Below are 22,745 nucleotides of genomic sequence, written 5' to 3' on the forward strand. Positions count from 1 at the left end.
TGAAGGAAGAAAGGAGAAAATGTGACCATATTTGGAAGAGGTTTAAGTAAGGGATATAAGAAAGATATGTAGAGGCTAAATCATATAATATGAAGAACATACTTACATAAGGATGGAAGAAGGTGCCATGTGATGGGAGCATAGAAAAAGATTGAAGATAGGTAGAAGAGGAAACAGAGAGGTAAGAGATATAAATATTTACTTCGTAAGATAGAATTATAAAATTCTAAGAGAGTAGTGTTCCAGTTATGATGTATATATGTATAGGTATACCTACCCAGGAATTGTAGAAGACCAGTGCCCCGGTTGTGATATATGTATGGGGTGAGTGAAATACAATTCCTGACATTCAAATAAAACTCCTCAGACCATGCAGTTTCAGAGCAGCCTATCTTGCTATTCGAAAGGCATTCTCCTGCATGTGCTGAGGTATATCTACTGCTTTTAGATGTCCATCACCTGTTAACTAACTCTCCCAACTTCTGAAGTATGTGTACCCAGAAATCTCCTAGATGCTTCCTTCTCAGATACCAGTTCATCCCCTTCAGTGATTGTTTCCTTTGTGTTACTTTAACTCTGTTTGCATGCTCTTTCTGAAATGCTGTGCCGTAAACTGTACAGAAGATAGAAACAGGAATCTTCCAGGCTACTGGCATCACCTTCTGCTGGAGTCCTCACCTCTGTATTAATCAGTGATCTATGACTAAGGCAGAGTAGTGAGATCTTTGCCTTCATATTAAACCTTACTCCTAGTAGATTAGATGATGCTCATAATAAAGTCAGAGCAGCTTAAGAGAGCATAAGATTTCGAATCACTGAAGTTTTACCACTGCCTCTCTGGAATCTGCTGTCTAAAATAACATTTCTGTCCTTCTACAATGATTTTGTAAAGCCAATGGTGTTGTATGTAATAACCATACACTGAGAGACAAGATTGCCCCTTGTATATCTTGAATAATTATTGTATGTGAATGCCAGACTTGTTTTCCTTTTGTAACTGTCACAGTTTTTTTTTTTTTGCCACTCATGTATGTCAGCAATCAAGTTCCTCCATCTGCTTACCTATGTTCTTTCCCATCACGCTTCTGCCTAATGGAGTGGGAACTGAGCAGTAGAGGAGCTATCATCTTAGCATCCAAGAGGGATAACTGAATTTTTCCCTGAACAAACTGGTCGCCACGGCAGCCTGACATCCTTGAACTTCCATTGTGACTGTCCCAGTGGCACAAACTCACTCTATATGCATGACTCAAAACATCTTTGTGGGTGTGGATCTCTCAGCTCATCATGCTGCATGCTGAGACACTGGACTCCACTACAAGCCAGTCATGCATCATGTCAGACTCTCTTCCTCCGAGGTGGGGAAACTGGCATCAGTTACTTATTCCTACCCTTTTTTTCTGGCTGTTTCAATGCCAGATCTTTATGCAACCTCTTGTCATCTGGGATATAGTCAGGTTCATCCTCCCCTTCAGTACAGATTTGGTAGGCAGTTGAATAAATCCTTTGTGGATAATTTGCGTCCATGTCCCACATCAGAAGGGCAGAGGCAAGGAACTTTAATACATGGGTGGATTAGAGTAGACATCATATTTCTGAAGACAGGAGAAAACTTGGTTACCTAAGGAATACCCATGCTGTCTCCACAGAGACGGTAAATTTGTTCATTATTAAAACCTAGTTTCTGGGGCTTGACAGAGCCACTGAATTACCATGATGCTTAGCATTGCATTCCTTTGTTACTGAATACATGTTATTACAGACAGTGAGGTGAAGAAATTGAAGGTTGGGGTGTATCAGCCCCTGTCCTGTGCTAGCAAGCCCATCCTTTGAGGAAGATGGTAGTTATTACTGATGGCCAATTTGAGAAGAAGGGAAAACCACTGTGGCCTGGGCCAAAAGGGAATTATTAGTGTCATCTTTAGAAAATTATTCTGAATCTTTAGAAGAACCCTGGTTATCATATGAAAGGGTGGAAAGGCATACAGGAATATCCCCATCAATGGGAATGAAAAGTAATCTGTTTCCTATGCCTTTGTACAAGGAGTTCTGGGAGAGGAATTTCTTTTTGTCTTTTTTGAATGGAGACAGACAGATCTACTTGAGATGTTCCCCACAGTTTTCTCAATTTATGGAAGACCTCTAGGTGCAAATTCCTTTATGTGGTCTGTCCTGGCCCTGTTCAGCTTGCCTGGTGTAACATTCTGCTTTGATGGAATGTAAGTAGTCCAGAGGGTTTGCTTGTGCTGAGTTACTAGTTCCTAGGCTGACATCATTAATCATCAAAAGGAGTAGAATTTGGTTCCCATATTTGGATGTGTACAACATGTCTGTGTTGTTGTCGATGATTACTAGTAGAATGCATAGAATCCAAAGATAGAGCAGATATCTGAGAGCATTTATTGGAGCCATACTTTGTTTGACATTTATGTACTTTTAATTTCTTCCACAGTTTCTGAACTTTCATTCCAGTAAATACAGCTCTGCAAACAAAGCCTGAGGCATTTGTGGTTACAGACTGAGTGGGAGCTGGGGGGGGGGGGCCTGGGTGGGGAGACAACTGATTTATCCACTAAAGTAACTCTCTTTTTACAGACTTCAGCACTGGGATTTGAAAATATACGGGGTGCTGGTGCTTTCTGCAAACTGATTTGATGAACTATTGAATTTTCCATGTGAAGTCTGGCCAAAGAAATCATGAAAATTGTAGAGGCCATGAAACCTAGACTATTGAGAAATTCCCTTACAGATGACAAGTGTCTGAATAAAAAATATCAGAAACTTTTTCTAGTAACATTCCAGTTTTTCATGAGAAAGAAAAGCCATCATGAGAGAGATATCCCAGAAACACTATCTTGTGAGACAGAATAAGGGACAATTTATCTTTATTCACATGAAATCCCAGACTGATTTTTCTTTTACCCAAGAAGAGATTCTTGACAGCTTGTAAAAGAATCTGCAAAAATAAGTCAGCCATTTAAAAATGGAAAAATGTGAATGCCATGTAACCTGCAGTGAGATATTACAGGACCCAGGCAGTTTATAAACACTATTGGTACTGTTGACAATCCAAAGGGTAAAGCAGAGAATTGAAAATGTAAACCAGATGTAGTAAAGAAAGTCTTTGAGAATTGGAATGTGATGATAAATATCTTTTAAATCAAGAAATACTAGAAAATGGAGAAGAGGAATAAAAGTTAACAGAGACTGTAGGGACACCATTTTGAATTTCGTGATTTTGATACGAAGGTTTAGAAAAGAAAGGTCTAGGAAGGTCTTCAGGTTTTTTTATTTTCTTTAGCACCAGAAAGATTTTTGAATAAAACCCTTTCCTGTTTGATCTGGGGGAGCAGGTTGTATAACCTTTTGAGATAGCATTTGATCTAGGATGGGAGGACAGGGAGGTTTGACTGAATGGATGCAGAGGAATCCCTTGAATGGGAGGATAGGAATACCCTGTCTAAAGTTATTTGGTGTCTTAGGGGGAAGTAAAGATCTAAACATTTGTTACAAAATAGGGAATCCCACCTACTCTTCTTAAATATACATCTAAGAAGCATCCACAACAAAGTAGCTGACCTTGATTGAAACAAGACTTAACGATGAAGACATACCGCCCTTTGGATATAATATTCATAGGTTACACAGATCACATAAAAAAATAGACTGAGTAGCTATACCTTTGAACTTAATCTCTATCCTCAGATACTATTATAGTTAACAACTCAAAAATACTAATTTCAGTTGTGAAAATAAATAAGGATGAATGTACATGCATAGCAGCCATATACATACCACCTGGTAACAATAGCCAAACAGCAGAAGAGATATTGTGCAGTGTTATTCCTCTGTTCCTTCAGGTGTGGTTTTTGGTTTTAAGAAGATATTTTCTGATGGACAACTCATAATATTCTCCATGAAACTATTATTCTGGAGACCTGAACATCAGTTGGCAAATCACAAATTCAGACCCTCCCATTAACAGTATAAATCTATATACCTATACCCAGAGTATCACCTCCCCTACAAGACTCAGCAAAAGGTGTAACAGGCAATTTACAGTAGGCTGGATATTATTCTATAGGCCAAGTTGAATAACTACCTCTGGATGCTTCCCTGATGCAGTGAGTGATCACCTCCAACATTCATAGTGTGACAATATAGCAATATAAACAAAATAATTCTATAGTGTCAAGCATGCAACCCTTATATTATTTAATAAGGACGCCTTTATCCAAAAGTTATCCCACATTGATTGGACTGTACTAAAAACCATGCCTCTAGATGATGAGGTGTCATACATTAATACAATTTTTCTCAACATACTAAATGAATTTGTCTCCATAAAAGCAAAAATAATTAAATCAAATGTTCCCCTTGGTTAGCTAAACAATCTGAACAGCTTATGTCACAGAGAGGCAAAGACTGGAAAGAATGGTATAGAAATAAAACTCAGAACAACTTAAAAGCTTTCAGACAACTTAGAAACTGAACCCAACAACGAATTAAATTGAACAGTCCTACTCTGCACATCTCCAGAATAAATATCAAAACAATCCAAGAGTTTTCTGGGCCTCAGTATATAATCGATTCCACCCTGACCATACTACCACACCCTCACCAGATACTGCCAACAATACAGATAGCATTGCTACTCAATTTGATACACATTATATGAGAACAGTATGTGGCCTAGTCAAAGAAAATCACTCAGCCTCCTTCACCATACTTACCAGTACTGAAAATCAGCCAAATTCCTTCCCTTTTCAGCTTGTCCCAACATCAGCTGTTAGAAAATATTTACAAATCCTGATATCTGCAGCGTTATCCATTAATAATCTTTACAGAATTTATCAAAATGGCAGTACGAATACTGGCTGTGTCTTGCTAAACCGAGCCATCAGAGAAAATGATGTATCTACCCTTTGGAAAAAACTTTCATCATTCTCCTTCATAAAGATGGTAACTCCTCAGATTTTTTTGAATTATAGACATATAACTAATCTAGCTCCACTATCGAAAGTTTTTCAAAACTGTATCCATACCCTGCTCCTTAACTGTTTTACCAATAATAATAACAATCTCCTGTTTCAGACACAACACAAATTCCATCCATGCCACAGTATATCCGCTGCTCTTCTTAGTTCAGGTAACACCATCAGCCATTACAGAAACATGAGCAACCATGAATCTTTCTTCTTTGACTATCTAAATTGTTTGATACAGTTTCTCAATAGACACCGTTAATCAAACTCTCTTCCATCCGTCTTGACCATACATCCCCCTCATGGTTTCATAGCTGTTTATCCAGCAGACAACAGGCTGTTAAATGGAAATACAAATACTCACCATTCATCCCAGTCTCTTTTAGAGTCCCTCAAGTATCCATCTTAGGATACTTCGCTTTATACACTGCAACCAAGCTTGCCAGTGTAGCACAATATGCAGATGATGCAACCCTCATGTGCTCAGCTTTGACTCTTCACAACCTTTAACAGATTACTCAGCACTTTCTCTCTCTCTGTTCTGTTGAGTCATTACAAACCTCAAACTTAATTTTAAATTTAAAGAAAACCAAGTTAGTACTATTTCTTCCTAAACATCACCATGACCAAAATCATACTTTTAGCATTACTCCCAAGATAATACTACAATAGAAATAGTGTCATGCACTAAATTGCTTGTAGTCACAATAGATGAACACCTAAAATTTGAGCAACACATTATTCAAGCCATTAAAAAACACAAACAACTTGGTACAGTATCGCAATTTGCCATCTCTCAGAAAAAGTTAAGAAATCCATAGGATGCATCATCATACATTCTTCCTTCTCTTCCTTATGTGTCTCCCATTCTTACTAATTTGCACTCCACATATAATAACAAACTTGAGACATGCTACATTAGATTAACAGCACACGTGATACCACATTATCTGACCTACAAGCACCAACTTAAAGCACATATTCACTAACATTGGAATTAAGCTCAGGAAATAAATTTCAGCTATTCACCACTACATTAAAAAGCTCAGCACGTAACTCACTATTCTCAAATTACATCACTAAACAATGGAACACAATTGCAGCTGAACTAAGGTAGCTAGGCAAACTAAAATGTTTTTAAGTTAGAGTCAAACAAAACATGAAAGACTTTTGGCGATGCTCCTGCTCTACTCTTGATTAAAGTTTTCAGTTTTAACCATGCAATCATTGCATCCCTGCTTGTAAAATCATATCCTTCAAAATATGTTCATCCTTTCTTCCATCTTTTTTCTACTATGCTAATCTAAGAAAATCAGACTTAGTAACTGCACCCTCTTTATATCTTCTCCAAACAGTAAAATGCTTTCATTTTCCTTTATCTTGGTAGTATGTTATCACCTACATCTTAATTTTCATCACCAAATCTTTTCCACCCTTATCTCTTCCTAAATCACTCCTTATAATATTATAGTTTTTCACTTTACAACTTTACCTTACTTAAACCTGAAACAATGAAACATGTACTTTTCACCTGTTGTTTCAGACTGTATAATGTTCTTTAACGTCATGCCAAGGCTTCACTTTCAAGCATAAAACTTTGTCGTATTTACTATAAATTGTTTTATATATATATATATATATATATATATATATATATATATATGTATATATATATATATATATATATATATATATATATATATATATATATATATATATATATATATATATATCTTTGTTCTTACTTTATTTATCAATGTTACTTTCAAGAAGTTATACTGTTTGCAAAAAACTGCAACCACATAATATGCTCAAATCATTGTATTATGTTTTTTTACATTGTAATCTATGGAGTTTTTCTCCCCGGGCCTCTGCTGAAAAGGGGTTTTACCCAGTCAGACTTTCCCAGTCAACAAATGGAAATACATAACTAAGTATATAAATAAATAGGTAAAGCTTTACTGAATATCCTGGATGGAGAGGGGATTAATGCAGTGGGGTACATAGTCAGTCTGCTTTCATAAATTGTCCTTGGTTTTGGGATGGCCGTCCTTTCTTTTTTGAAACTCCCCGACATTGCTTTCTAAAAATTTATTTGGCTGTGCCTTGTTAGGATTGTTTATTCTGTTTCCTATAGAAAGGAGTTTGAACTTGAAATAAAGACTCTTATTGCATTTGTCATGGAGGGTTGAAAAATCTGGGTAACCTCCTGAATTAACTTTGCCCTTTCATCAAATCTTTTAAGGACCTCAGCAGATGAAGGGCTAAGTAATGCCTCTTTATCCAGGGTAGCATTCAGGATCACATATTTGATGTCCTCTGGTAAATTCTGTGAATATAGTCAGCCAATGCTTTTCATCACCAACTCAGTGGCAGTTGCTGCAGTATCATTGTAGAAAGTGTATGGTTACTTCAGACACTGAAGATATTAAAAATTCAGAGAAGTCTTATTCTCTGAAGAAGGAATGAAGTTCGGCAATTAATGTTCTCATAATGTAAAAGCAAGCCAGCAGAAACATAGACATGTGAGCCTGACAACTCATTATTCTAAAGGCTGAGGTGGAAGAAGTGTAAGCTTTTTTCTCAAATGTATTAATTGTTTATGTTTGGTTTTACCGGCCCTATTATTGCTCTGTGACGGGGCTGTTCTTTCGTAACTAATACATATTTAATAATACCTCAAATAACCTTTTTAGAGCTACAAGTCTACACTGGTACCTTTATTGACCTTGTTAGAAGTACAAATATACACTGGTAGCCTTTTAGACCAGTTTGGTGTTACTTATTATGTGGAGTGTTTTATGTTGATGCAACGGGGCAACAACTGCATTTTTAAACCCATTTATTATCAGTCTGATATTTGCTTCTGTTTTTATCTGCTGTTTTTTTAGTTTATAACTCCTTTTACATCTGCTGTATCTAACATACACTCCATTTTGGCTCTTCTATAGGTGTTTCCCTCTCCTTATGCTAATCCTGCTCTACCACTTTGCTAAGCTATCCACTGTTATATACCTGACTCTCTCTACTCATTCTGCTTATTTGTTACTTTTAAACCATCTGCATCTCCCTTCCAGTTGTAATTAATCCCTCTCTGTCTCTTCCTTCTCCTACAGGTCCCCTTTGCCCAACCAGAAAACCCCTGTGAGTTTCCTGATCCTGAGACCCTGGACAGTTGCACCGATGTGCAAATAACTCCTGCAGCAGCAAAATACTACCTGCAATTACCCAAACTCAGTGCAGTGTATGTCCACATTATTTTAATGTTGTTTGCTCTTCCCTAATCAAGTTTTTTTCTTTGTCAGTGGTGTGCACACTGGTCGAACCTGATGGAACGTGCCCCCCCCCGTATTGTTCTACTGCCTTTTCTTGAACTACTTCTTTCCCAAAATTACTTAAATTGAAATTACAACTAGGTTCCCTGAGTTTTTTGTTCTACTACTTAAATTTTACCTATTTAACCATCTCACTAATATCACTAATACCTAGACTGCCAGCATAATATGTGCCCTTATGTACTATTAAAGACAGTCTCATTTTGTCATACTCCTACCCCATACACATTGCATTAGACCTTCTCATAGGTTAATAGGTTCATAAGTTCATAGGTAGGTACTAGGCTATCGGCCCTGAGGCCTATACAAGCCCAGCCAAAAAGGTACCCTGGCTTTTGCCACCCAAGAAAATTATTTTCCTGTGCCACTGTCAAGCAGAGACACAGAGGTGATCCCTGGGGTGAATTTCCTATTTCCCATCCAATCATCAAGATTTTTCTTGAAGAGTGCTAATGAGGAGCTTTGCTTGATATAGGTAGGTAATTTATTCCAGAGTATGGGAAGTCTCTGGGACAGGAATCTATCTCTCCGGCATGTTCTGTTTATTGTAGTGACAAGGTTTAGGTCCCTAGAGCGTGTAGCTCGGAGGGATTGGGATTTCTTTAAGTGGAGCATGTCCAACAGCTCTGGGTTTGACATAGCTTTGTATGTTAGGCAGGGATCACCTCTGAGTAGGCGATATGCCATGGAGTAAAGCTGGAGTTTTTTGAGACGGTCTGCGTAGGGCATCTGTTTGAGGCCGGTAATCCTCTTTGTGAGGTATTTCTGCAGCCTTTCCAGTTGTTGTAGATGTCTTGTTAGGTACATACCAAAAGGGGCGTTGTACTCTATAATGGGTCTAATGAGTGATGAGTAGAGGGGAACAATGACCTCTTTTTTTCTGGATGAGAAACCTTTTGTGATGCGCCACGTAGAAGGATTTTCTGACTACTGTGGCAATGTGATTATCAAAGGAGAGACTGTCCACCTGTGTCCCAAGGTCTCTTATCACACTTTAGGTGTTAATTAAGTATACTACCGCCTATGTTGTAGTTCATGGGTACAGAGGTTTTACCAAAGGGGATGACAATTCACTTTTTGACATTGAGTTTGAGGCCATGGCTTTGACACCAGCCATCTGTCTCAGTGAGGCCCTTTTGTAGGATGTCCACATCATTAGGAGTTTCAATTATGGCTCCTAGTTCACAGTCATCTGTGAACTTCGTTAGCCAAAGACCTTCTGTGTTAGCCTGTACTTCAGAGAAGTAGATACCAAACAGGAGAGGACCCAGGACTGAACCCTGTGGTACTCCACTTGTCACTGGTGTGAAGTCGGATTTGGAGTCTGCTACTTTCACAGTGTGGGTTCTGTCAGTGAGCTAGTTGGCAACCCATCTTGTGACATAGGGATTTATACCTAGTTTAGTGAGTTTAGCTATAATTCCAGAGTGGGGGATGGTGTTGAAAGCCTTGGCAAGATCTAGATCGGCTGTGTGAACCCCTTTACCCTTGTCTACGGCTTTGGTGACTGCTTCAAAGAAGTCTATCATGTTTAGGAGACATGATCTGCCTTTTACAAACCTGAACTGGGTGGGGTCTAGAGTTTGGAGATTACCAATGTCTTTGTTTATAAGTTCCATGATGATACATTCCATGGCCTTGCAGACCAGGCTTGTCAGGCTAATGGGGCGGTAGTTCCCGGGGTTTGTGGTGGCTCTCCCCTTGTGGAGTGGGATAACCATCGCTGTGCGCCATTCAGCAGGCACAAAGCCTGAGATGAGGCTATGACTGAACATGGTACTTAGGTGGGGTGCCAGTTCGTTCTGTAGTTCATTTAGAATGCAGCTTGGGATGTTGTCTGGTCCCATGGATGCTGTGTTCTTGGCTTTGGAGAGTGTTTTTTACCTGTGCAGCTGTGATTACAGGAACTTTGCATTCTTCCGGTATAGAGATGGGCTCTTTAGGGGCTGAGAGGGGAGTAAAGTTAGCACTGAACCTATCTACCACGATGTTGGCAATATCAGTTGGGTCTGTATATTTAGTGCATTGTGCTGTAACTCAGAGCAGATCTGAGTGTTGCCATTGAGATTCTTGACATAGCTATAGAATGCTTTGTGGTTGTCTTTAGAATCAGTGGTGATTTTGTTTTCGTAACTAGCTTTGGAGGATTTTATCAAGGATTGCAGCTTCTTACTGAGGCTGACCAGGGAGCTTCTCCACTCATGGGATTTTACTCTCTTTTGCAACAGTTTCTTCCTTCTGTTGTACAGTTTGTTTATGGCAGGGGAAAACCAGATTGGTTTTCTTTTTTTGGAGGATAGCATCTTGGTTCTGTTTGGGATAGCACAATCCATGCACTCATGTAAGTGCTTATAAAGTGCAATTATGTATGATTCAGTAGTCATAACTGTATTGTCCATCTGCATGGGTATCATTAAGTTCACCACTTCTGTCTTAAGAAGCATGACGTTGGCTTTGGAGAAATTTTTTACCATGGTTTCCTTAATGAGGGTGGGGGCAGGATGTGAATATCTAGGGTAATTAGCTTATGGTCGGATCGGACCAATGAGGCATTGACTTTAGGTGTGGAACACCGGTCACTCATGTTGGTAATGACTAGATCTAGGATACTGTTGCCCCTGGTGGGGGTGTGGATAAGTTGATCCAGGGCATTGGAGTTTATGAATTCCAGAAAGCGTTGAGCGAAGGAGTTGGTATATGAGTAGTTTTCCCAGTTAATAGTGGGGTAGTTGAAATCGCCCATTATTATGGTGTTTGGTTGAACCCTAATATTTTCCAGTACATCAAGAAAAGAGGAGTTGGAATCCTGGGGCATGGTGGGCGATCTGTAGCAATCTACAATTTGGATTGCAGTTTTTCCCAGAGTTAGTTGCACTTGGATAACCTCAGCTGCATTATGCTGAGCAACTATCCTGGAGGTGTGGATATCCTTAATGAATATGGGCACACCTCCGCCTTTGGTGTTCCGGTCCAGGTTACATGGCCGAAAAGTGTGGTATGAGTTATAGCCTTGTAGTGCAGGGGTGCTCTCTGGAGCCTTGAACCAGGTCTCAGTCACTGCACAGATATCAATGTTCTCCATTTTAAGGAGTGCCTCGAGTGAGTGCATTTTGAGATTTAGACTTCTAGCATTGAGTAGCATCACCCTCAGTTTTTGCTTGCCTGTTCCTGCTATGGTGGTGAATTTGTCATTTGAACCTTGCCTAAAAAAGGCACTATAGGGGCGGTAAGAACCTTAGCCAGTATTTGGAATCCCAGGAGTGACAGGTGCAGGCCATCTCTGGCAAAACATTGTGGTCTGTCGACCATGTCATCCCAGGCAGACAGATACTGGATCCCTTTAGAATAGCACCAGAAGCTTAGCCAATTGTTGAAATCAATCATGTTGTCCTTGTACTGCGGCATCATTCTGGATGATGGCAGAATGCTACTCAGGGCTAGGGTCATACCTGCATGGGCTACAAGATCGAAGAGCTCTTCCATGTCTCTTTTCATGTAGTCCAGGGAGGTACGTCTCAGGTCATTCACACCAACATGGACAATGACAGAGTCATATTTGTACTTGTTGTGGAGTGACCTGAGTGCGTGGGTTATGTGGCGGATCCTGGCACCCGACAGGCAGCTGACAGTAACCTTCTCCTTGTTTAGCCTGGTGAGTGGGACATCAGTGTGCCTGACTATAGAGTCACCTATGACTGATGTGTTGGGTACGTTGCTTTGCATTATTGGCTGTGGTTGAGTGGCACACTGAGTCTGCGAGCTATGTGTCATTTGGATTTTGTTGGGGGGGGGTTTGCTTGCATTTCTGCTTTGGAGGTCTCTGTTGCTTGAGCAGATTAGTACTGAGAGCCTCTGCAAATGTTTTTGTGTTTTATGTGTGGATTTTTGTGGTGCAGATTTAGTGAGACTATGTGATGAGTGTGGTGTGGTGCAAGTGTTTACCTTCTCCTCTTGACTGTCAAGTTCAGTCTTGATTGGAGAGAGCTTTACCTCCAGTTTGGCTAGATAAGTGCATCTCTCACAGGTTGTAGTGTTGGTTGGTAGGAGGAGAGGGCTGTCTGTGTACATGAGGCAATTTCTACATTGCCGTAAGATGCCCAGATTCATCAGGTAGACAGGAGAGAACATTGGGAGCTGACCCTTGGACATGCCTGAATAAAAAACTATTTTCCTCTAGATAAGTGAGGAAAGTGAGTACAAGAGCTGTTTTTCTCTAAGCAAATGAGGAAAGTAAGTACCAAAACTGTTTTCCTCTAGGTAATGAGAAAGGTTGAGAGCTGTAGTAATTAGTAGGTTATTTAGTGCTTACAAGTTCTGAACAAGTGCTGATCACAAATCAGCAAATTCAAGTGCTAAAATGAAGAATCTGTGTCTGGACTAAACTAGTTACAGGAAAGGGGGGAAACAAGTGCAAATGCAGGCTTTTAAATCAGAAAGTTGAGAGAGATGGAAAAACTGCCCAAACAGCCATAACTACAATTTCTGGGCCAGAACAACTCCTTATGTGGTAGATAGGTTACATAGTGCTTACCACTCCCACTGATAAGCTAGAAGGCTTCCCTCCAACACAGAAAGCTTGGGGGGGGGGGCTCAGAAGCTTACATACAGTCCTGGATACAGCAAATCTGAATCTGGACTACACTAGTTAGGAAATATATATATATATATATATATATATATATATATATATATATATATATATATATATATATATAGAAAAGTAGCTAAAACAGAAGTAAAAAAAATTCAGATGCAGTGCAAGCTAGCACACTTGAGTATGTAGCAATGTTAGACCAAACAGTTTAAAAAATACAATTACATTAAAAATGACTAAAAACAAGTGCAGAAGGAGTCTATTAGATAGAATGAGGTAAAGAGATGTGACTGGGGGGAGTGTCCCAGATCAAATCTACAGTGGGGGCGGGCAACTGCAAAAGCCTCCAAATTTAAACAACAACGCAGGAATAGGGAGGGTGGGTATGGGAAAACCAACACCTTCAGCAGAGATCTGAAAAACTATACAGTGAAGCAAAAATAACAGTGCACAACTCTGAAGTCAGCCAGCAATGATATACAATTAATCAAACGACAATTACCAGTACACAACTCTGAATTGCCAGAAAAATATACTCAGCTCTGTATATCTCCAGATAGTTTGAAGAGCACTCTGTCAGGACACAGGAAGGCTCCAGCAATGATATGCAGACTTTTACTAAGAGGGTCTAATTTTATGCAAGTAATCCTTGAGATAGTCAGATAACACACAGGATGTAAAACCAGTTATACCAACTTAAGACACAGGGAAATAGGGGGAGGGGGGAGAACACCTTCAGCAGAGATCTGAAAAACTATACAGTGAAGCATAACTAACAATGCACAACAGTGCACAACTCTGAAGTCAGCCAGCTCAAGAAACTAAATGCTAGTAAACTACTTACCTTAACTGGCTGATTGTTTTTACAATGAACCAGTTGAATCGTGGTTCAACCCACTCCATTCACCCTAGCTGTGCTCAGGCTCACTCCGCTCCCCTACCTTACCCCCACTTATCACCCACCCCCACATCAACTACATTTATACCTAGACATGCCACTCCTCTTAGCCCATAGAGCCAATCCAACTCCAAACCTCCCCACTCCCAGCAGACACAATCAGCATCCACACCCACCACCCACCCTTCCATCTACAGTTCATACCAGGCCAACCCATAATCCTCCACAACCCCATCCCATTCTCTTACCACACTATCGCCTAACCACACAAACTCACTCCACCCTCACCAACTCCCTATGCTCTGCAGTATGCTCCCTGCGCAAATTGTCTTTCTCATTTTAGTCTCTCTCACCCTCCATCCTACCTCCTATCACATACATCCCCCACTTACGTTATTAACTCACCACCCCATTCCTCCATATTCAATATCCTCATTGCCCCTAGCCTCTTCAAACTAAGCAACACAGATATAGTCACTTATAGACATGTCTCCTTACCTAATACCAAACACTTGGCCCTTAGGCTTGCTAGAAAAATCCCACTCCTACTCCTGAACAGGAAATCACAATTAAAGTTAAGTGGAGACATACACCCAAATCCTGGCCCGTATCCACCTCAGCAGACGACAAACCTAACACACTCCTTCAACCCAATATACTTCACAAACCGTAGACCTTCTACCCTTAGTTTACTAATCCTTAACATGAATGTTAGGAGTCTTGTAAACAAGATTCATGAACTCCACGCAGCTATCTCCTTCTACTCTCCTGACATAGTTATCCTAACAGAAACCTGGCTTAAACCCCAAATTACTGACAATGAAATTATTCCCCCTGGCTTCAACACCCACTGAGCTGATAGACATAAACAAGGAGGAGGGGTAGCAATGCTATACAAGGACACACTTAATATCAAAAGAATACAAACAACCCCCCCCCGACTTGAGTAACAGTGAAACACTAATCTGTCAACTCAAAATTAATTCAAACACATAATAATAATAATAATAATAATATCAGTCTATATTCCCCCTGGTAATAACCTCTCCACCGTAGAAGAACTCATTTCGTGGTCATCCACCTCTTTCAATCAGGAGACTGTTTTTTATAGGTGATCTTAATACTGACTGGCTCACCTGCTCCTCTGACATCCCCTCTACCTCCATCAATCTATATGGGTACACACAGATTATAAACTCTCCAACTAGAATAGACAAACATAGGGGCAAAAAAAACAATTCTCGACTGGATCCTAACTAATAAACCTTCTCTAGTTTGGCACTCAGACTATCTTCCTAACAGCCTTAGCGACCACTGAGCATCTTCTTAGTCAGGTACAGAACTAACATCCCCAATTCTACAATATTCAGAGAAATTATAAGCAATAAGCACTTTCCCACAGCCACCTTTAACTCTTTACAACACTGCGACTGGTCCCCATTATCTCAACTAAACCTGGATGCTGCTGTAGAATATTTCAGTACTAAGTTCCTTGATATTCTAAATACTGTATCTCCAATTAGAAAATTTTGAGGCAAGGCTAACTATACCCCATGGCTATCAAATGAAACCAAACAACTACTCAAATATAGAGACAAGTCCTGGACCCTATATCACATCAACAAAACCCCAAACTCTCTTGAGACCTATCATCACCTAAGAAACAAAGCCAAATCCCAAATCAAAAACGATAAAAGAGCCTACTATACTCAAGATTCAAAACATCCACCATAGCAATCCTCAAACATTTTGTATTGGTATAAAAAAACTTCTGCAACCAGGACAGTCCTCACACCCCCCACCCCCACAACCTCCAATACCACAGATACTTTGGCCTCCCAGTTTAAGTCTTTCTTTACTAACTCCATCCTATCCCTCCTAAATCACTCTATCCTCACCCCTCCAACCATCCCATTCCCACCCCCTAACAGCACTACTACATTTTCCCTAGCGCCCATCCAAACAGCCACCATAAGAAAACTACTACATAAATTAAAACCCACAACACTTGCTGTTGACCAGTTACCAGCCTCATGCCTCAAGCTAGCTCCTAATTTCATAGTCTGTTCTATTTCTATACTAATTAATAGATCAATCAAAGAACAGTATGTTCCCAAACTTTGGAAAACCTCACACATCATCCCTCTACACAAGGGTGGTGTATCAACTGAATTCACAAACTATAGACCAATAGCTGTTTTATCTCCTTTGTCAGAAATCCTAGAAAAATGCATCCACACCCAACTTATAGGTTCATAGGTAGGTACTAGGCTATCGGCCCTGGGGCCTATATATGTCTAGCCAAAAAGGTTCCCTGGCTTTTACTGCCCAAGAAAATTATTTTCCTGTGCCCTTGTCGAGCAGCGCCGCAGAAGTAACCCCGGGGTGAATTTTCTATTTCTCATCCAGTCCTCAAGATTTCTCTTAATGAGGGCCAATGAGGAGCTCTGCCTGACATGAATGGGTAGTCTGTTCCAGAGTATGGGAAGTCTCTAGGACTGGAATCTATCCCTCCAGCATGTTCTGTTTATTGTGGTAACAAGGCTTAGGTCCCTGGAGTGTGTTGTTCTGAGAAATTGGGATTTCTTTTAGTGTAGCGTGGGTTTGACATAGCTTTGTATGTTCGGCAGAGATCACCTCTGAGTAGGTGATATGCGATGGATATGGGCCACTTAACTGATCACAAACTTCTAACTAGCTCCCAGCATGGTTTCAGGCCCAACCATAGTACAACCACTGCTCTCCTTAGTTTCACAAACACTATTAATCACGTAAAACAAAATGGCCAACATGTAGCATCTATTTGTTTAGACATGTCCAAGGCATTTAACACTATGTCACACTAAAAACTGTTAAATGGCACTTCCTCACTCAACCTATCCCACTCCACACTAATTTGGTTTCAAAGCTACCTCACAGAACGCCACCAAGCAGTCAAATGGAAAAATGATCTGTCCTCCCACCATCCAGTACTAATAGGAGTCCTTCAAGGTTCAGTCTTAGGCCCACTGCTCTTTACAGTCTTCACCAACAATCTGCATACTGCCACCAACCTGGCTACTACTATTTAATATGCAGATGATTCAAGTTTAATATGTGCTGCTCCCTCACTGTCCCAGTTACAAGAAAAAAAACAAAAATCCTTCACAGAAATAGAATCTCACCTCTCTAGCCAGCAACTTATATTGAATCCCAAGAAAACTAAACTCGTTCTTTTCTCTATCAAAAACCCAATGGCTCCCTTCACTGTCTTCTAAGCTGATAGCACCAAACTTGAACCCACATCCCGTACAAAACTTTTAGGCATCACTACTGATAGTAACCTTAAATTTGACAAGCATATTTCCAAAGGTTTCAAGAAGACCCATATTACGCTTGGTACTCTCTACAGGTCCAAACAATTCCTTATCCATCCCACCAGGCAGGCCTATTTCTAGAACCCATCTTCTCTCCACCCAGTTATACACCTCACCAATCTTTACTAACCTGAGAAAATCTGACCTAGCTAAGCGAGAGGCATGCTACAGTAAACTAGCCAAATTTGCCACAAATTCCCCACACAGGTCCCACCACTGTGCAGCACACCACCAGTTCATCTGGCTGGAACTACCCAATCTCCTGCATTTCCATCAAATATCCTCTGCCCACAATATCATTACTAATCCAGGAAACTGTCCTGCACTATAAAGCCTCATCCAGCCATACTCTAACCTTAGAACACTAAGATCCACAGATAAATCCCTTCTTTCAGTCTCTAAATCGTATAACAGCTTTGGAGATGCCCTTTATTTTAATTAAATTTCCAAAGTCTGGAACACCATCCCTCAAAACATCCTTAACACTACCAACTCCACTATATTCAAGCAACTTCTTAGGACCCACCTAAACAACAACTGGAAGTGCTGTTGCACTGCCCCCAGCTAGAGTGCACCCACATTGGACACCCAGAATTCACTCCTCCCTATATGCCATTCACCTTGTACCTGGTCTTATATGCAGTCATATTGGCAGCAGTTTTTACCTGAATGTATGGATTAGTTGAAAATTCAGACTGTAATATAATTATATAATTTTCGCCTTTACTAGGGTACAGCGGTAGCGTTGCCTCACAGCAAGAGGTTCTCCTGTTCGATTCATGGCTGGAGTGCCTTCTGTGTGGAGTCTGCATGTCCTCCCAGCGGTCGAGTGGCCTCCAAAAGGCATGCATGAATGGGCGTGCCTTTGCTGAAGGTTGGGCTTCGGGCTGGCAACTCTGCACCATAAAAGAATTTACTGCCAATCATTAGCAGACCGGAGTGACCCCTAACCGGGAAAAGCCGAAAAGACAAACAAACTAGATTGTAACAGTTCCTACATGTAAATAATTTTGTATAATTTTAAACATTTCCTGCCTTCTCTTTAGATTGTAATAGTTTTAGTTCATGTAACAAATGTGTGCTTATGCACTGTCTTATCTGTCTCTCAGTGTATTTCTCATTTGTACTTTTCTGTTTGTATTTTTTGTGGAGCTTTTCTCACTGGGCCTTCGCTGAAAATGAGCTATCAACCCAGTCCAACTATCCCGGTAAACAAATGTAAATAAAAATAAATAAATAAAATAAATCAGAGGCTTTCCCATCTTTCTCAGAAGTAATAGTGTTAGGTGCCATGAGGTATTTAACAGAAGATGGTTTTGTTAGAGAAATTACTGTAGTGTCTAGTCTAGGGTTTGAAAAAAGAAATTTGTGGGTCTGGAGAACCTTACATAGTTTATCAACATTTCTAGGAGCAGGTGGCTTGACTATCAAGCAAACTGTTTGCTGCAAAGAAAGCATCCTTTGAGGCTGGCAAAATAGGAAGAATAACTGCAGGGTGGGGAAGATCTACAAGTAGCAAATAATATCTTTGCTGGGAGTCTGGTATTTCTGTTTGTTCCCACTGAAACAACTCCTTCATTCTGGCAATAGTGTGAAGGAAAACCAGGCTCTCTCACCACGGAAAAATGCTGAATCGACCAAGTTGTTCAACCAACCATTCAGTAGCACAAAAATGAATTCTTGTGATAAATCCACATAGGCTAAATGTCCAGTGTAAATACGATCAAAAACCAGGATAGAGCATAAAAACTTTTATTTAAACGTAAGCGCTTTCGCGTAGCAACTACTACGCTTCATCAGACAGTAGTATTAACATTAAAAACACTTGTTTATATATAAAGGCTGATAAAAAAGGCGCCAAAGCTAGGATGAGTTAATTACTCATTAAATAATTAAACATTAAAAAGCTAAGTCAGACATTTTTAAAGGGTTAGAATACAGATAATATCATTCAAAAATAAACAGCAGTAATGTGGTGTCTTATTTTTGCTCGATGCAATGCGAGCTTGGGCCAATGCAAATGTAACAAAATGTAACAAAATGTAACATAATATTTTCATCTACTATTAAGTAAGTAAATTAAAACTTCTGGCAATAGTATAAAACTTTTTTTCAGAGTTAAATTCTCCTTTTTATGGAGAAAGAACTTGAGAAACCACAGTCTAAGTCTAATTCCTGTCCCTCAGACTGAGACTCAGAGTCTAAGAGAAAAATATTTTCTTTTTAAAAGGAAGTGAAGACAAAGACTGTAAAGTCTGAATGATTATCCTTTAGCAAAGCCCAGCCAATCCTTTCTTGATTGCCCTAGGTGACACAGGGGAAGAAAATGTGTACACTTATGTTTTATTTTCCTGGAAAACTCCCCAGAAAAAAGAAAACCCTGAAGACCAGTCCTTTCCTCCAGAACCAAGCTCCTTAGAGCAACTTCATGAAGGAACAATGTTTGCTTCCTGTGAACCACAAAGAAACGAACCACAATAAACTCCGTTGGAATAGGAAACACTGTTAATGTGATGGAAAAGTTGGCAGACTTGCAAACGAAATTCAAAATTCACGTGGAATCGCTATATTGGTAGTATATTCCACGATGTATAGACACAATGAAAACTGCTCCAAAAAACTCTACCAATATAGCGACTCCACGTGAATTTTGAATTTCGTTTGCAAGTCTGCCAACTTTTCCATCACATTAACAATGTTTGCTTCCTCCTCCAATGCCATCATGAGTGGTTTTCCCATAAACAAAGACAACCACAAAGTAAGTGCCTGCCTCTCAGTCCCAAGGAGCAACTCTAGAGAGACTGAGAGAAGCTGACAAGTGGTCCAAGGAACCTGATATGGCCACACATCAGAGTCACTCATTGGTGGACAATGCAAAGAAGAAGCTTGGGTCAAGACTAAAACTTCCCATACAACACTTCTCTTTTTGTAGATTTGGGAGGGAACAACCAAGGTGCCTGGATCCAGGCCCATGTTTCTACAAAAAAAAAGCATCTGATAGAGGAGCCTTGGTAAGCTGGTCTTACCTCCTGACTAAAAAAATTTTTTTTAGTGACAGTCACCAAAAACATTACCCTTAGCCCCTAGCCATAAATTTTAACAGATAAGTTAAACTTTTCCTCACAAAAAAATTATAAAAATGAAAGATACTCCTCAACGGGGTACTTATCTGCCAGCCTTGAAGACACACCAGCTGTTTGCCGATCATAAAAATAGAAGAGCACATTTCAACTGCAAGAAAGTTCTGAAGGTATGTCTCCCTAACCACTGATTTTTATGACTCTCCCCAAGCTGTACAATGCTTAGAGTACATGGAAGGTGCCTTAAAGCTTTGGAAGCTAGCCAGTCATGAAGTACTTGGCAGGATATGTCCCATATACCTTAGGCTACTGCAGCAATGACCTAATGATGCTCATCTGAGGTCCCATTTTTCTGGTTTCAAGGTAGTTCAGATGGATCTAAAATATTCCATGGTATTTATTGAAAAAACAGTAGGGGTACAGTAAAAAATTATTTAAAATTAAACTGAAACACAGTACAAACAAGAATAAGCAGCATCCACAGAGCTTTATGAAACAATGCAGTCCTAAGACTAAACAGTAAAAGAAGAAATCATCACAGTCCACCTTTCCCTATCACTTCCATCACCGGTTTACCAAATTCAAAATAAAAGAAAGATATCATACTTCATTATGTCAAAAAGTGCTGCATCAGGTTTTCCAAAAATGCCATAAACACAATAACTATGGCAAGTAAATAGAGCACATATGTAAGTGATAGTGCCTCATATAACTTAAGCAAAACAAAATTCAGACTGTTCAGTCTCTTCAGACGTGTTACCTTGGTTAAGTGATAAATCAGAAACATCAGATACACTCCATACTGCTAAGTGATCCACAAACCTAACAATAAACTAACCATAGCTTAATTCAAATAAACCAAAAGAAAAAAACATAAAAGCAATTTCCAGATATATATATATATATATATATATATATATATATATATATATATATATATATATATATATATAATCCTTCCAAAATATGTAAGCTCCTAAAGAATTAATCTGCAGCTTTGCCTGAGAAAAAAAAAACTAATATTAACACAGTGAGCCAGAGTCCAAGGATTCACAAAGAAATAAAACAAATCAGTTTTTTTAAGAAATAATAACTATGGATTAAGTGTTTTCATCTTTTATACATGTAAGACTTCATCAGAATCACAGAAGGCATCCCAGAAACCCTTTATATAATAAACTCACACCAACTTAATCATTCAATTAAAGAACTAAACAGTGGGATTTAAAGTGCAACCAACATAAAAGAATAAATATCAAAATATGAACTCATAAAAAACCTTAAAATACATCTTCTGAAATGTAATGTAAAAAATGTAAATAGTTATGAATATATTTAAAACAAAAAACATTAAAATTTTGTGGCTATCAACTTAGAAAATGAAGGACAAGCTAATGAACAATAGTATACTAGTAATGGTTATTACTAACATGGGCAACAGTTTCTCTCCACCAATAGTCAACTCCTCCCTGGTTAGATCCGACCACAAACTAATCACCATGGAAATCCACCCCCCCCCCCCCCGCCGCAAAGCGCAAAGGTAACCACCATGAAAAACTTCTCCAAAGCTGACTTTGGGCTCCTAAAAACAGAGGTGGCTAACTTCAGAGCACTCATGTCAATGAAAAATAGATGCATGACTACCGAATCATACACCAATGCACTATACGAACACGTACATAAATGATTGTAACTAGTCATACTCAACAGAACCAAATTGTTCCCTCCAAAAAAAAAGGAAGCCAATCTGGTGGTCCCCTGCCATTAATAAATTCTACAACAGAAGGAAGAAACTGTTGCAGAAAAAGGTGAAGTCCCAAGACTGGAAAAACTCCCTTATCAGCCTCAACAAAAAGTTGAGATCCCTCATCAAAGCCTCCAAAGCCAGCTATGGAGGCAGAATTGAGGCAGACACTAAAAACAACCACAAAGCCTTCTGTAGTTATATCAATGATCTCCACAGCAATACCCATGTTTGCTCTCAGTTACTGCACAATGGTACCTCAAATACTGAGCCAACAGATATTGCCAGCATACTGGCCGACAGATTCAGTGCGAACTTTACCCCCCTCTCCAAAGGACCAACCACAATACCGGAGGAATGCCAGGCACCCAGCATTACTGTAGCACAGGTTAAAGCTGCATTGTCCAAGGCCAAGAATACAGCTTCCATGGGACCTGACAATATCCCTGGATGTGTTCTACATGATCTACAAAGTGAATTGGCACCACATCTGTGTGCCCTGTTCGATCACAGCCTCACTTCAAGCTTTGTCCCTACCGAATGGCTCACTGCTGCAGTCATCCCTTTCCATAAGGGGGGGAGCAACTACAGACCCTGGGAATTATCAGACCATTAGCCTGACGAGTCTGATATGTAAGGCTATGGAGCGCATCATCATGGACCTAATTAGCAAGGATATAGGGAATCTCCAAATTCTAGATCCCACACAATTTGGTTTTGTGAAAGGTAGATCATACCTGCTCTACCTGCTTG

This window comes from Protopterus annectens, chromosome 2.part0, assembly GCF_019279795.1.
Source record: "Protopterus annectens isolate FY-2018-M chromosome 2.part0, PAN1.0, whole genome shotgun sequence".
In the NCBI taxonomy this organism is placed as follows: domain Eukaryota; kingdom Metazoa; phylum Chordata; order Ceratodontiformes; family Protopteridae; genus Protopterus; species Protopterus annectens.